The 17,270-nt window shown below is 41.7% G+C and overlaps 1 long non-coding RNA gene across 1 annotated transcript; it reads right to left on the bottom strand.

Moving 5' to 3' along the window:
* Positions 1–578: 578 nt before the first annotated feature.
* LOC144330787 (uncharacterized) lies at positions 579–16,924 on the bottom strand. Its single transcript, XR_013397268.1, has 4 exons — positions 16,666–16,924; positions 12,541–12,689; positions 3,346–3,506; positions 579–1,807 (listed from the first exon to the last, which is right to left on the bottom strand). It is a non-coding gene; the product is annotated as an uncharacterized LOC144330787 (long non-coding RNA).
* Positions 16,925–17,270: the final 346 nt, after the last annotated feature.

The following is a 17,270-nucleotide window of genomic DNA, read 5'->3' on the forward strand; positions in this document are numbered from 1 at the left end:
AAGAGGTAGAGGATGGGGAGGGCTGATCCCTATGTCTTACAAAGATCCTAAGAACTAGAGCTGCAGGTAGGCCAGCTCAGTGAGAGGGAGAAGAGATTCTGGAGCCAATCCTACAGGGGATGGTCTTCAATAACAGAAATATTCATATGAGCTACTAAATATACCCTAAGAAAACTTATGGTTTTGGAAATTCCTAAAGGGGCTTATGTCCTTTTTTTTTTTTTTTTTTTTTCTGTAGTGATGGAATCTCACTCACTATGTGGAGGAGGATGGTCTCAAACTCCTGGCCTCAAGAAATCCTCATGCCTTAGCCTCCCAAAGTATTAGGTATTATAGGCATGAGTCACCACACCTGGCACCTAAGAACGTATGGTTTTGGAAATTCCTCCCATCTCTGTCTGCAGAAATAAAGTTATAAATTTGGCCATGGCTTGAGATTTTAAGTCTGTTTCTGAGCATTCTGGAGGTTTTGAATGGGAATTTAGGAGAGTAGGGTCATGGAATATTACCTGAGATCATTTTAAACAGAGACTCCCAGGAATAATTTCATAATAATAAAAGTAGGCTCTTCCCAAATATTAATGCTAACAAAAGTCTCATGTACATCTTGTTAAATACAAATTATTAGGCACCAACACAAGTTTCTGATTCAGTAGGTCTAGATTGGCAAATTGCATTTTTAACAAGGCACTCGGCAAGGCCCTTACTTCAGTGATAAATAAAATACAAATTGGTCTCCATGGACAAATTAATGAATGAGCATATGTCTGTTGACTCTCTCTGAGTAAGAAGAGTCTTTCTGGAGCACGGGCGTCTCTGTGACTCACTGTGAGTTTATGTATTCACGGAAGCATCACACTGGGGAGATGGACACACCCTGGGAGAGACTGGATAAGGCACCTGGCAGTGAACCCTTGCACAGGACACTGGGGCAAGGAGGCTCCCTGCTCATGGTGTTGACATTCCCACCCTCTTACCTTCTCTCCTGCCTCTAAGGGCTGAATCGTTCTGAGTATGTAAAGCGGTTTTAGTTGTACCTCCTTATGGGTTTAAATCACTGTGGTTTAAACCCATAAGGAGGTACAACTAAAACCGCTTTAAATTGCCACTACCCATGTATGGCACATAGTAATGATCAGAGTCATCATCTACTGAGTTCCCGTGACGGTGAGGGCAGCTTTGTTCCCAAGGATGGAGCCAGAGAAGCGCCCAGGGACCCCAGAAGGGCAGGTGTTTGGGCTGCAGATGAGTATATGTGGAACCTGGCCTGGGGTCTGCTGGTACCAGCTGGGGTAGTGACTGGTAGAGACTGAGCCAGAGCTCAGGGCACAGGTGAGTGTGACCATCCCTCCAGGAGGCCCTAAGAGTGATGGCTCCTGGGTCACCACAGACTAAGAATCCACCCCTAAAACCAACAAGAGACACAGAGTTATGGTCATGGGGATAAGGGTAACCTGGACCCTGCTTTTTTCGGTCCCTCCAGGGATGCAGAGAGTCCCTTCCCCTGACCTGGGGAGCATTTTCTTCCCTCCGCAATGAAATGATTGCTGCTTTCTTTGGGAGTGAGTAGCAGGGCCTCCTTCCTCCAGCAGAGGGCCCACTGGGAATCCACAGAGCTCTCTCTGGGGTGGGCTCTCTAACCACGTCCCAAGGCAGGGTCTGACTCAGTCCGGGGCGTTGTCTTCAGGAACCTCAGTGTGGGGCCCAGGGCTGAGGGGACCTGTGCACGGAGCAGCACTGCCAGGCTGGGGGCAGACTCTCTCACCCACTAAGAAGCCATCAGTGGTAAGGAGGACCTCCAACAGAACTGCAGATTTTGAAGAGAAAGAGAATAAATTTACCATTACATTATGGGATTTATCCCAACATCAAAAACAGCAAACTAGGAAAACACGCACCACATAACCGGAAATAGAAATGGCACTGTGTGTGAACAAGTTAGTGTGAATATCATGGAGCAGCTTAAAACCCTGATGCAGTGAATCCCTCAGCAGTTCCTCCATCAACGGAGTTTCCTTTCTTAAAATGAGTGTTGGAGAGAAGGGATAAATTGGTGGCACACAGGATTTTTATGGTAGAACTATTCTGTAGGACACATAATGGTGGATATGAGACACTAAGCGTTTCTCAGAACTCTTAGAGTGCATAATGCAAAGCTGAAGCCTAATGTAGGTTATAGATTTTAGTTAATAACTATTATTATTTGTCAATTATAATAATAATGATTATTTGTCAATTATATTTGTCAATTATAATAATTATTATTTGTGAATTATAACAAACATACCACACCAATGCAAGATGTTAAAATAAGAGAAACTGGGTGACCACAGTCTGAGAATGCTTAGAAACTTTGTGTGCTCTCTGCTGAATTTCTGTAAGCTTAAAACTTCTCTAAAAATAGACTATTAATTAAAAAGATTGAGTGTTCGCTTTTCCATCAATTATAAAAATTACCATGAAATCAAATGATCTTTTTTGACAATATTTGCAGAGTCAAATTCAGTTGAATTTTGCTTTAAAAGAGGGTTTTCTTTAAAAAACATAATAAATCCATTAATGTGCACACACACAGACACACACAGTCACACATACACATATACACACACAGAGACGACATGCACATATACACGGATACATGCGCGCACACACACACACACACACAAGCCCAGGCACACAGGCACGTACACACACATATAGACAGACATGCACCATCACACATACACATGTGCACACATGTGGAGTCACACAAGCACACATACATAGATGCACACTCACACATATGTCCTCACATGATTCCAAAACAGAGCAATGTCCTGCATGTGTCCAGTCAGGCCTTCCTCCCACAGCACAACAGGGTCAGTGGAAAAGCCCCTTTGCTTCTTCCTCTCAGTCCACCAAAGCACTGTTGGGTGCAGAGGCCATGGCCATGCTTACAAGAACCCACAGGCCAGCCAGGCGCAGTGGCTCATGCCTGTAATCCCAGCACTTTGGGAGGCTGAGGCAGGCGGATCATCCGAGGTCAGGAGTTGGAAACCAGCCTGGCCAACATGGTGAAACCCTGTCTCTAATTTTAATAAAAAGAAAACAATTAGCCAGGCATGGTGGCGGGTGCCTGTAATCCCAGCTACTTGGGAGGCTGAGGCAGGAGAATCGCTTGAATTCAGGAGGAGGAGGTTGCAGTGAGCCAAGATTGCACCACTGCACTCTAGCCTGGGTGACAGAGTGATACTGTCTCAAAAAAAAAAAACAAAAAAAAAACCCCCACAGGCCAACGCTGAACAGGCTCAGGCTCAGGAGGTGGTACTATGGAACCTGAAAGACACACAGGAATGTTGAGCTCACCTCTGTTTTCACCACAGAAACAGGAGTCATGTGCGCACAACCTCCTAGATGGGCCAATGGTCCTCAACCTTGCGTGTCTCAATATAATCTGTGGAGCTTCATAAATGTATAGATCCTTGGGTGAAACTTCTGATTCAGGAGGTCAGGTACAGCACAGATTTCTGTAGTACAGAAAATAAAAGTTCTTCAGATGGTTCTGCTGTTGAGCCTAGATGTATAAATCACTGAAATAAGCCATTGGAAAACATGATTGATTTTAATCATGTTTTGGATAAGGATTTAGGAGATGCCCTGAGGTGCTCCCTCTTCCAGAACCTTATTCTTTTCTTTATAGGCATGTGCTATGCTTGGTAATTTCACATTAACTTGTTTTGTGTCTGTCTCCCTCACTAGAATGTCAGCTTCTTAAGGGCAAGCACTGTGGCTGCTGTATTCACACCAATACTCCTGGTACCAGTATCTGGGAAAGCCTAGTGCTCAATAAATATTCAGTGAATGAATGACAAGGAGCTGACTTTATGTACTTTTCATTGTCTTGTATTTCAGATAGTGACTATATTTTGTTTTCTGTGAAATAGATACAAGCGTCCAAGTGTGGTGGGAAAATCTACAAACACTATCACACACAGAGACAAGTGCACACACACAGCAGTGACTGATGAAAGCTTAGGTGAGCTCTTAGTTCTCAAGGCTGTAGACTGAGGGAAAGGAGAGGAAGCAATTTGGGGGCGTGTGTGTGCAACCCTTCTCCTCACTGAGTTGCAGGTGAGGGCATCGTGAGGCCAGCACCTCTAGCCTGGAACACTGATCCAGGACCCCTCAGTGTCTGGGGCTCCAGGCCCCACCCTGTCTTCTCAGGACTCTAAGCACATCTACTTCCAGGTATTTTCAGCTGCCACACCCAAGAGGAATGGAATTTTCCCTCTCCCTTTCTGAGGCTGACTTTTAAAACATTGGACTTGTGGATTCTAAGGCTCTCCCTGAAATACCTGTTCTGACTGGATTTGAGAGGGTGGGGAGGAGAAGGGATCCTCCCCCACTAAATTTCACGGCTGCCCTCCTCATGCAATACAGGCCACGGCCTGGAGATGGGCAACAGTGATGGAGAGAAGCAGTGGCAGTCCAAAATGAATTTGTGAAGACATGCACATACATGCACACACATGCACACACACACACTTGCACATGCATGCACATGCACACATACCCCACTGAAAGAGAAAGGAATGTGACCTGTGGGCTGGTCTCTGGACTGGGAGGTCCTGAGGCTGACCCTATGGGAATCAGTAAGGAGGTGCTGCTGCTGCTCAGGCTTCTGCCTGGAAGCACCTTCTGCAGGACTGATGCTCCCCAGAGACTGGGGAAGGATCAGTAACTACCTCCTCCCCTGACTGCCTGAGAACGCCCAAGGCTTGTTATAAAATCGAACTGGGGTCTGCTCGCCCAGTGCAGTAAAACCAGATACCTACACTGAGAGTTTTGCAGTGAATAGAAAGGAAGGCATTTATTGCAGAGCACCAAGCAAGGAGAATCTGGTGGACTCCTGCTTAAAACGTAAACTCCCTGATGGCTTGTATATAAGGCTTTTTAAAACTAGGAGTACATTTCAGGAAAGCAAAAGCTACAGGCAAAACCACAAATCAATACACAGAAGTTACACATTGTTTTTGGCCCCAAAGGGTGGGATATCTTGAAGCAGGGGCTTACAGGTCATAGGTAGATTCAAAGATCTTCTAATTTGCAGTTGACTAAAATAGAGAAGCTTTGTTTAAACACTTGGGGTCAGTAGAAGAATGTTAACTGGTTGTGAGGAGTGCCTTTCCCTAAACCCCTCGGGAAGAAACTTAGAACCAAAAATGGTAGTTAAAGTTTAGTCTTCACTTCTCCTTTATCTGGGGAAATATGTCAATGGATCCTTTCTGTGGGGTCCTCAGTGAGGGTCCAAGCCTCTGAAAGACAACTTAGGGACATATGCTAAGAGATTATCATTGGTTTCTGTAGGGAAAACAAATATCTCTGGGACTCTAACTTCTTTAGCTATTGTTTTAGCCTACTGTTGCCTTCTTGTTTAACAAGTCACTTATTTACTTGTTGGAGATTGCGAAGTGCCTGGAATTGCCCTCAGAGGAACTCAGGATTTTCCTTTATTTCTGTGTTTGGGGTCTGCAGGCCCCTTAAAAAGGGGGTTCTTGCTTTCTCTCACATCCCTTACTCCAGGTTAACAAAGTCAAGAATCTGAGAAAAAGGCAATGAAAATAAAACTCCTGTGTGTCTCACTTGGGAAGAATCAACTGTGCAGCTCCAGAAGTCACAGCTGCTCTCAGGTGAGCTTCCTTCCTGAGGTCTCCCCCTGAGCTGCTCCAGGGCAGCTGTCCCCATCCTGAGGACTAGAATCCCACCCCGTGAGACACACCAGGCCACTTGCTAATTCCCTGGGAGGTCTTGCACTTCCCCTGCAGGCCTCATCTCTGGAAACTCTTCCCTCACCCCGCCCTCTCTCAAAGTGCCCTCTGCCCCAACCGCGTGGCCAGTTGCTCCTCTTCTATACTGGATCCACTGAAGTCTCAATGAACTGCTCCTTTGCCCACACACCTCTCACTTCTGCTGTCACACTGAGCCCCCTCTAGTGCCCCCTGTGTGGCTGTGAATATTCCATCAGACTGAGTCGGTTGAAGTCCACTGTGGGATTCTGCCCCTTCTCCCTGAGCCTGGCTCAGCAATGGCTGCATGGCAGACACTATGTGTCCACCCATCAGTAAGGGGTCCTGATCCAGACACCAAGAGAGGGTTCTTGGATCTTGCACAAGAAAGAATTCAGGAAGAGTTCACAGAGTAACGTGAAAGCAAGTTTATTAAGAAAGTAAAGGAATGAAAGAATGGCTACTCCATAGGCAGAGCAGGGCATTTCCAAAAGCAAGAGGAGGAACATGCCCACCTTAGGTGCAATGCCTGTTTATGTACAAGAGAACAAAGCAAAAAAATCATGGGGGAGATGTGCTCCACTACAAGGGCTCATGACAAAACAGTGTTCATCTTGTGTAACTACTGTCTTCTACAAGAATCTATATTTTTACTTTAAAGCAAAATATTCTTAAACTAAGAACTAAGAGGGCTCTTGTTCTTAAGATACCGGGACATCAGGACATTTTCTGAGTCTGTTGAGTCCTGCATCTGTTTAGTAAGTATTATTAATCTGTTCCCTTAACTACAAACATCTTGTGACTAAGAATGCCTAACCCCTTGAGAATGCACCCCAGCAGGTCTCAGTCTCATTTTACCCACCCCCTATTCAAGATAGAGTCACTCTGGTTCCAACATCTCTGACAAATCAACGCCCAATCCTCAGCTGCTTCCTCACCAGTTCCCAGAGCTCAAGGAGAAGCACAGGGGATTAATCCCCTCACACCATTAGGTCTGCCCTCCACACAACCTTCCTATAGTCCAGAACAAATTAGTTTATTAAAGGACTCAGAGATCCACATCCTAGGTGGTTCCATTTACAGCCTGATAACTATAAAGTAAAACTTTAAGCCTTCCAATTGACTGATGGACCCTCCTCTTGGCCAAGGGCATTCCAAAGTTAACCAGAAAAATGAGTTCAGGCCATGATGGGAAGCTGGAGTCGAACATGGCTTATTATGCCTTCCTCCCTTTTGGAATTCAGGCACAGCTGACGAGCATGAACACTAACACAGAGACCTTAAGACTGATAGAACAGACTCTTTAAGTCTGATGAGAAACATTTACAATCCATTCTGTCTGAAATCAGTTACCTGCAGGCTTCATCTGCATAAAAGCTTGGTCTCCAAAACTCTTAACCTAGACATTCCTTTATTTTGATTCCAGGTCTTTAAATAATGACTTAACCAATGGCCAGTCAGAAAATCCTCAAATTCGCCTATGACCTGGAAGTCACTCCCCACCTTTCCAGTTGTCCCACCTTTCCAGATAGAACCAATGTACACCTTACATGTACTTATTGATGTCTCATGTTTCCCTAAAGTGTATAAAACCACACTGTAGGCTGGGCGCAGTGGCTCACACCTGTAATCTCAGCACTTTGGGAGGCCAAGGCAGATGGATCACCTGAGGTCAGGAATTCGAGATCAGCCTGGCCAAAACAGTGAAACCCCGTCTCTACTAAAAATACAAAACTTAGCTGGGCGTGGTGGGTGCCTGTAATCCCAGCTACTCAGGAGGCTGAGATAGGAGAATTGCATGAACCCAGGAGGCAGAGGTTGCAGTGAGCTGAGATGACGCCATTGTGCTCTAGCCTGGGCGACAAGAGTGAAACTCCGTCTCAAAAAGTAAAATAAAATAAAATAAGATAAAATAAAATACCACACTGCGTCCTAACTACCTTGGGCGCTTGTTCTCAGGATCTCCTGGGGCTGTGTCACAGGTCATTGGTCACCCATGTTTGGCTCAGAATGAACTCTTTAAGTACTTTACAGGGCTTGACTCTTTTCATGGACAGGACTAAACTCTTTTTTTTCTTGCCCAAATTCCTATCTAACGAACCTACAAACTATAACATCTAGTTAGGCAGATTTGTATTAATCTGGTACAATGTGACTTACTTTCCAACCTGACTCTGGTATAGCATCACATGACAGATAGCAGACCCTGAAGGAAATAAAAATATATAACCCCAAAATATACTTTTCTATATTTTGAAATGGCCCTGCAAACTGTTTTTGTGGGAAATTTGCGTCTTTCGAGAATCTCCATTCATGCAGCCAGGCCTTCCCTTTCTAGGCCTTTCCTGGATCTAGGAGAGAACCCAACATATTTTAAGGTCTGAAAGGAGACAGTCACCATTTATCCTCTCTGAGGGATGCCACCTATGAGGCTTCATCTGTATAACAAGAACCTTGGCTCCATAACCCGCTAATCTTAACTCAGGTATTCCTTTCTAGTAACTTCAAGTCTTTAGATAATAGCTTAACTCTCTCAACCAACTGTCCACTAAAGTATCCTCAAAACCCACCTATGACTTGAAAGCACTGCCCCTCTCCACCAGTAGGAGATATTCTGCCTTTTTTAAATGAACCAATGCATACCTTCCATGTATTTATTTATGACTCCACATGCAATTCCTGTCTCCCTGAAATGTATAAAGCAAACTGTAACCTCACCACCATAGGCATGCTTTCTCAGGACCTGGTGAGACTGTGTAACCCCAGGGTGCAGTCACTCATATTGGCTCAGAATTAACCTCTTTAAATGTATTTTGACATTAACCTCTTTAAATGTATTTTACTTTTTTCCTTGAGCTCAGCCACACAGAGGCATATATATCTCTTGCTACCTGATCTAGTGATTTTGGCAAGTTTTCCTCTTTGTAGCTCCTCTGTGACAGTATGAAGGCCTGTCCTGAAGAAGCCTCAGATTTATCTGTGCTTGCAAGTATCTCTATGAGTTAGGTGAATTTCTCTCCTCTTGAGGTCCCAAGATAACTGGAGGCGCCTGGGCCTGTCAGAAAGTGACATTCTTTGTTCACCACAGGTCAGGAACACTGTACAGGTACTGCATAGATAAGGTATGTGGCTAGTTTTCTAAAGGGCTTTTATTGGCCTTATATGTCAACTTAGATTCCATAAAGCAGTCTGTTTATAATCAAAAGCATGCCATTCCAGTCAAAGCCTTGGTAAAATAACTACTGTGCTATTACAAAAGAAAATAGATTTATATTGCACTTATGCAAATAACTATATTGCTATAATTTAAGAGTACTCACAAATTGTTTTCAAATTCTAGATAAATCAGGTAGACACAAAGAAATATGCTCCAAATTTTGCTCACAGGACTATAATTTATTCAATTGTTAAAAGCTGTAAATAGCTCCAAAGAAAAAGAAGTTTTCTTGACTCTAAAAACAACAGAAGGAATCAGAAACATTCAAAGCAGAAAACGTGACAAAAGATTACATGTTTTTACTGGTTTAGTCTATGCTATTAACTCTTCATAGCACGGATATTAAGCCAGCAGTCCTTATGAATATATTAGCTTTCTACAACAGCCCTAGAAGTTTTTTCTTCTGTTTCAATGGCACCATTTTTAAATTTAATTTTATTTTTTCTTTATTTTTCTTTTTTATTGGAAACAGGGTCTCACTCATGTTGCCCAGGCTTAAGTGCAATGCCATGATCTCATCTCACTGCAACTTCTGCATTCCAGGCTCAAACGGTCCTCCCACCTCAGCCTCATGACTAGCTAGGACTACGGGCATGTGCCACCACACCTGGCTAATTTTTGCATTTTTTGTAGAGACAGTGTTTCACCATGTTGCCAAGGCTGATTTGGAATTCCTAAGCTCAAGCTATCTGCCTGCCTTGGCCTCTCAAAGTGCTGAGAATACAGGCATCAGCCACCACGCCTGGCTCAGTGGCATAAATTTTAAAGCTATCAGATATCTGCATTTAACAATACCCATCAGGGTCCTGTAGCTGATTCTAAACCACCTTTTGAAAATGATTACAACAAGACAATGACTTCCTGTGGAAAACAAGTCTCAGGACAGCCACAGTTAAAGACTCAATTGACAAGGGAGTTTGGTGATTTTTGTGCTACACAACAATTTAACTTAAGAATTATAATTATTACTGCTAGTATATACTGAGACATATCAGAATTATAGAAATTTTATGTAATTTTGTAAGATACTAAAACATACTTATATGAACATAACTCAAAGAAAGTTAAATACCATTTTATATTTGACAATGCTTCATGCATAATTTTAATATATGAAATAAGCTGAATATGTCTTTTTTTGGAAATTGGAGAACCTAATATCAAAAGGGATTAATCAGGTCAAAAAAACATAATTTAGAATTTGATTTTGAAAACTTTGGCAAATATCAATTGTTTAAAACATTTGATATTATAAAATAAAATCCTAGGTCACTCACTATAAGTCATTTATCTAGCCAAAATGATAATGCAAAGATTTCAAAAAAGTAAAAACCTTTACTTAATGATAGAGGGAAGACTCAGTTTTCCAATCCACAAAACACAATAAAGATAGCACAAGCCTATCCGAATCTGTCCTGTTTCACTCCATTTTTGTTTTAGTTCATTTAAAAGGCAAAATGATTTTTATTGTCTCCCAATTTTTTTTTTTTTTGAGATGGAGTCTCACTCTGTTACCCAGGCTGGAGTGGAGTGGCACGATCTTGGCTCACTGCAACTTCCACCACCCGGGTTCAAGCAATTCTCCTGCCTCAGCCTCCTGAGTAGCTAAGATTAAAGATGCCCACCACCATGCCCAGCTGATTCTTTTGTATATTTAGTACAGACAGGGTCTCACCATGTTGACCAGGCTGGTCTTGACCTCCTGACCTCAGGTGATCCCCCTGCCTCGGCCTCCCAAAGTGCTGGGATTATAGGCATGAGCCACCACACCTGGCTGTCTCTCAATATTATACAGTAATCTTGTTCAAAAGAGAAAACCAAATTCCACCTCATTAATGCTAAAACTAATTTTAAATAAAATCTTATAAACAAACTTGTTTGATTTTAATTGGTTTGATGATATAAGATTTCCATAAACTTATAACTCATTATAATTTTATGTTAAAAATCAGATTAATGTGCAAAAAAAAAAAAACAAAAAAAAAAAACAAAAAAAACACTGTTATTCTGACATATGGGCTCAGATTCTGGCCTTGAATCAGTGTGCTTTTATTTTAATATCCAATTTATGAAAAAACTATATAATACTCTTTTATTTTTAGTCAACTTGCTGACACACAGAATTCTTTACAAGGTTAATTTTTCACAAACCTTCTACAACTTGCTTAAACCTTCAGTTCTTCCTATTTGTTTAACTTAAAACAATTATTAAACCATCTAAATTAGACAAAATTCCTTTATTTTATTTTATTTTTTTGAGATGGAGTATCGCTCTGTCACCAGGCTAGAGTGCAGTGGCCGATCTTGGGTCACTTCAATCTCCGCCTCCTGGATTCAAGTGATTCTCCTGCCTCAGCCTCCCAAGTATCTAGGATTATAGGCTCGTACCACCACACCCAGCTAATTTTTGTATTTTTAATAGAGATGGGGTTTCACCATGTTGGCCAGGATGGTCTCGATCTCCTGATCTCATGATCCACCTGCCTCAGCCTCCCGAAGTGCTGGGATTACAGGCATGAGCCACCATGCTGGATCTACTTTATTTTTAAAACCACATCCTGACGCCTTTTTACCAAGAACATATAATTTTTATTTTTTTAGTGTGAGCAATTGTAATTATATACCAAGTGAAAAGCCTAGGATAAAGCAAAGAACTGCAGATAGCCTGATGCTTTCCAGCATAGCCACGGGGCATGGCTAATTCCACACATCCCTAGGCCTTGTCTAGAATCTAATGGCTCTAAAGCAGGCCAGTGGAACAACTATCAGAAGTTATATAAGGCTAGGTGTGGTGGCTTACACCTGTAATCTCAGCACTTTGGGAGGCCGAGGCGGGTGGATAACCTGCGATCAGGAGTTCAAGATCAGCCTGGCCAACACGATGAAACCCTCTCTCTACTAACAATACAAAAATTAACGGGGTGTGGTGGTGGGTGCCTGTAATTCCAGCTACTAGGGAGGCTGAGGCAGAGGAATTACTTGAGCCCAGCCGGCAGAGGTTGCAGTGCACAGAGATCATACCATTGTACTCCAGCCTGGGCGACAAGAGCAAAACTTCATCTCAAAAAAAAAAGTCCTAAAAGCAGTTTCTGACCTTAAAGCATTTAGCAAACCTAATATGTGATCTGCCTAATTTTGACCAAATATCCAAATTTTGAAGAATGTTTTACCAGCAATTTTAAAATGTCTTTTCTTTAAAAAAGCTTATGAGTCATGTGAACTAAAAGGCATTTAAAAAATTTTTCTGGCAAAATAGTTAAGTGCTTTTTAAAAGCCAATTAATTATAGCTCTTTTATATATTTTGATAGTGAAACACACACAACACATATAGACAGATGGATATAGATCTAGTAGGGTGATAAGGCTTTCTATTTGCCTGTTTTTAAGTTTTCCTTTTTAATTTTAAACAAACAGTCTCTTGATTATGTGTTCCCTTGCCCTAAACAATTGTCACCCAGGCAGTTCCAAATTTACATTTTTAAAGGAATAATTTTTGGTGAAAAAATGGTGTCAGTGAAAGTTTAGTCAAGATGGGCAGGAAAAGCAGACATACTTACATGTGGAGATTTTTTTAAAGATGCAAATTTCTTGGCCAGGCACAGTGGCTCACGCCTGTAGTCCCAGCACTTTTGGAGGCCAAGGCGGGCATATCATGAAGTCAGGAGATCAAGACCATCCTGGCTAACACAGTGAAATCCCGTCTCTACTAAAAAAAAAAAATACAAAAAATTAGCCGGGTGTGGTGGCAGGCACCTGTAGTCCCAGCTACTCAGGAGGCTGAGGCAGGACAATGGTGTGAACCCAGGAGGTGGAGCTTGCAGTGAGCCAAGATCGCGCCACTGCACTCCAGCCTGGGTGACAGAGCGAGACTCCGTCTCAAAAAAAAGATGTAAATTTCTTAATTGGTTATTGACTTTAGGGTAAAGCATTTTCAGGAACAAAGCCAAGAAAACATGCAGTTTTTAGGGCCTAATAGGTGGGCACAGCTGGAAGGCAAAACAGATCTCCACAGGTAAAAAAATCCCATTTTTAGACCTTATCCTGGGTCCTCCCAAAAAAGGAAACACCATGGATGAGACAGTGCAATGCTTTCACTGTGCATTTTTTTGCAAAGGCATTTCCCCAAGGCTGGTGGGCAACTCAAAACCAATTAGTCCAGTCAATAATTAGCCCACCTCCCATGGGAGTCTCACCTCTCAGTGGGATTGGGAATGCTTCTGTATCTTCCAAGTGGCCAAAAGCATGCTTTTCTTATACAAACATGCAAAGAGCAGAGTATTTTACCCTCATAACTGCTGCTAGCCATCCCCAAAGGTATATTTTCCAGCTCTCAATTATATACTAAGTCTAAAAGTTTTTTCATAAGCAATTTGTGATGCCCCCAAAAGTCAAAAGGTCATGTAACACAATGCAAAATAGATCAAAGACTTAGATTTTGAGAAGGATCTACCTGCTTACAATTTCTGGGTTTCCATGAGGAAAACAGAGGTTTTTCTCCAAGTAGGCTCTGTGGTGCCTCCTCTATTTTTCTCAAAGAGTCCCAGACTCTCAGAAATTTCTCTTTTTTTTTCTTTTTTTTTTTTTGAGATGGAGTCTCACTCTGTCACCCAGGCTGGAGTGCAGTGGCATGATCTCGACTCACTGCAAGCTCCGCCTCCCAGGTTCACGCCAATCTCCCACCTCAGCCTCCCAAGTAGCTGGGACTATAGGCACCCACCACCACGCCCGGCTAATTTTTTGTATTTTTAGTAGAGATGGGTTTCACCATGTTAGCCAGGATGGTCTCTATATCCTGACCTTGTGATCCACCCGCCTCAGCCTCCCAAAGTGCTAGGATTACAGGTGTAAGCCACCATGCCCAGCCCAACTCTCAGAAATTACATAAGGTCCTTTCATACAGACATTAGGGTGGCAAGAAGAGAGATTGGAGAAATAATATAGTCAACTTAGAAGAAAAACCAAAAGAAATCCACTTGTTCTCCAAAAAACCCAAAATCCAAAAATGGAAAAAGCATATAGCCTTTTAAATATATATAGGTTGGATCTTCATTTTTAATTAAGCTGATTTTTAACCATAGAGCTCTTTTTTAAAAACATTATGTTAAATCTCTTAATACCAGACTCTATCCAGGACAAAGAGCTGAAACCTCTGGCTTTTGAACCTTTTTCTTCCTGCAACGGTATTTCCCCAGGTGAAACCAATAAGCCCTAACTATGGTTACAACATAACCATGGACACATGAGTTGCCTACAAAGCGCTGGTGAGTGATTTTTACAGTATCTAGAATCACTCCTAAGGCAGCTCAAAGAAAATTGAAGTCAGGAAACCAGACTTGGTTAATTAGGCTAATTGGCTTTGGGTTACCCACCATCCTTGGGGGAATGCCCTTGCAGTAAGTTGGCCATGGAAGGAAAAAGAATAAATAAATGGCAAAAGTCCCACAAGTATCAAACCAGAAATAACTCATTCCCTAAGCCAGGAATTGAACCCCAGCCACCACCATGGAAGACCAAAGCCTTAGATACTCAGTTACAGCATAAGGTGAGTGCCATATTTGTTTTCCCAGTAGAAATCTAGAGTAGTCATTTTTGAGCTTGCAAAAGATGTAACCTTTCAAGGGAAAAGGAACAGATACAAATATGAGAAGCCTTAAAAGGAAACAGATTTTATAATTAAGTCAATATTTCTTGCAATTTTACTGAAAGCAAACCAATACTTACAAGAAACAACTCTTTAAATATAGGGAACCAAAATTTAGATAAATATATTTTCTTTCAGTTATGGCTAATTTAATTATAAAATTGTTGATAAATTCCCTTTTATGAACCTTATCGTAACTTACACAGACCATCTATGACAAGCTTGGACTTTGTGATTTGTCCTTTATTTCCTTCTTTCCTAAATAATCAATCATTCTACTTTGGGACAAGAACATGCCATGTAAGACTCTTTCTCATATAAAATTTCTTTTCTTTATTGCCTTCCTTACCAAAAAGACATCTTCATATTCATAACTCTCTTCACATCTCTCTCCCCTACTTACTGTTTTTTTTTCTTTTTTTCTACTTTCTTTCTATTATCTTCCTAAGTCCACATTAAAAACCCCCACTTTAAATAACGTTTGAATTGGTCTAATTTTTTTTTTAATAAGCGGATATCTTCTTTGGCACATTTTATACACAGAATTACATATGAATTTTCAGTAACCCTACATTTTATTGAACTTAAGTCACATTAACTTGAAAAATACGTAGACTTATTTATTGAACTTATGATTGTTCTTTTGTTTACAAGCCAATTGGGTACTCCATACACACAATATATAACATAAGAAATGTACATACACATAAACACATCTAGGCATGTATACACACACATAAACAAAGATGTGCCGTTGTCTAACAAGGATCTCTACTAAACACAAAAGTTTTTCTCAGTGTAGCAAGAGCCCAGTTATTTTCCCCTGCAAATTCTCATCTCCTCTACCAAAGTGTTAACATGACATTAAGCAAAGAAAACACTTTAGAGAAAATGATAACTTTAGGGTAGAATACAAAATGCAAGACCAAGATTCCCCTAGGAAAGGACTCTAATCCACAATCCTAGAAGGAATGCCAATGCCCAACACCCCAGAGCATCCGGGGGTGGCTAACAGTACCAAATGCTAAAAAAAAAAAAAAACTGAGTACCCAGGTATCAGCCAATAAGGGTGCCCATCCAAAATGTTGAAAAACCCCAGAGCATCCAGAGGGTGGTTATCAGTGAACCTCAACACCTTTGCCTTCTCCCTTTCAGAACCTGAGATGGCCTACATGACCAGCAGCAAGGCAGTTTAATGATATTTAAGTCCATTTCCAGACAGGCTGCAAAACTTAACACATCTCTAAAAAACAAAGTGGGAAAATAATTGTTTTATAGTCTCATTAGTCTTCCTGTATCATAAAAAAGCTCACTTCACACAGAAGGATTTTTCCTGAATGATGAATAGTTCAAATATATCCCTTTATGGAGAAAACAACTTTAATGGTTACAGTCTATCGAGATCATTAATAATCAGTATTGTTGATTAATGAACTGAGGGTACACAGGAAAGACAAATAGAATGAGATGTGGTTAGGTTAAGCAAACTACACAAATGTTTAGGGCCAGAGTTAAAAAAAAAAAGGGGGGGGTGCTGCAGAAAGGCTGGGATGTGGGGAACACAGGAGACCAAACACATTTGGGACCACAGAATAAAGTGACCCTGGCATCCCAGGGTCAGCACAATGGGGGATCTCTCAAAATAACAAAAGAAAAAAATTCAAACAATCAAGGAAAGTGCCCTGCCTCACATAGAGTAGAGACAACTGCCCAAATGGCAAAACCAGAGACTACAAATGTAACAATGGAATAAACATGCACATGCATTTCAGCACTAAAAGCAGAAAAGTAAAACAGCCAATCTTTACAGAAGGAGGGGACAAGAGAAGAGGCAACCAGGTGGGTTACAAAAGACATGGCCAGCCAGGCAGGCTCCTGTCCAGGGCACCAGACAATGGGAGACTGCAGTCAGGCTGCCACAGCAGAGGTCTCATGGCCACTTCTCCAACTTTAAATAAACAGCATATGAAAGAACAGAGCAGCCAAAATTGAGGGAGAAAAAAGGTAGGGAATTGAATCTGGACAGAGGAGACCCACCCACCTTTCAGGTCCAAATGGTGCTGATCAGTCTTAATTTGTGGTCCAGAGAGAGGTCTCCATCATCCCTTAATTATCACCGGAAAAGATATCACAGGGTGAATCCCAAATTTGAGGTGCAGCCTCAGAGGTCACATGGGTTCTTGGCTTCACACAGGAAGGAATTCAAAAGTGAGCTGACGGAGTAAAATGAAAGCAGGCTTTATTAAGAAAGTAAAGGAATAACAAGGTGGCTACTCCATAGGCAGAGCAGCCTCAAGGGCTGATAGTCGGCTATTTTTATGGTTATTTCTTGATCATATGGTAAATAAGGGGTGGATTATTCATTAATTTTCCTGGAATTCCTAAGAAATTCCAAGGGTGGGGAATTCCCAGAACTGAGAGTTCCTCCTACTTCCAGACCATATGGGGTAGCTTCTGGGCATTGCCACGGCATTTGTAAACTGTCATGGTGCTAGTGGGAGTGTCTCTTAGCAGGCTAATGTATCATAATTAGTATATAATGAGCAGTGAGGACAGCCAGAGGTCACTTCCATTGCCATCTTGGTTTTGGCAGATTTTGGCCAGTTTCTTTACCTGTTTTATCAGCGAGGTCTTTGTGACCTGTAT

This window comes from Macaca mulatta, chromosome 8, assembly GCF_049350105.2.
Source record: "Macaca mulatta isolate MMU2019108-1 chromosome 8, T2T-MMU8v2.0, whole genome shotgun sequence".
Classification (NCBI taxonomy): domain Eukaryota; kingdom Metazoa; phylum Chordata; class Mammalia; order Primates; family Cercopithecidae; genus Macaca; species Macaca mulatta.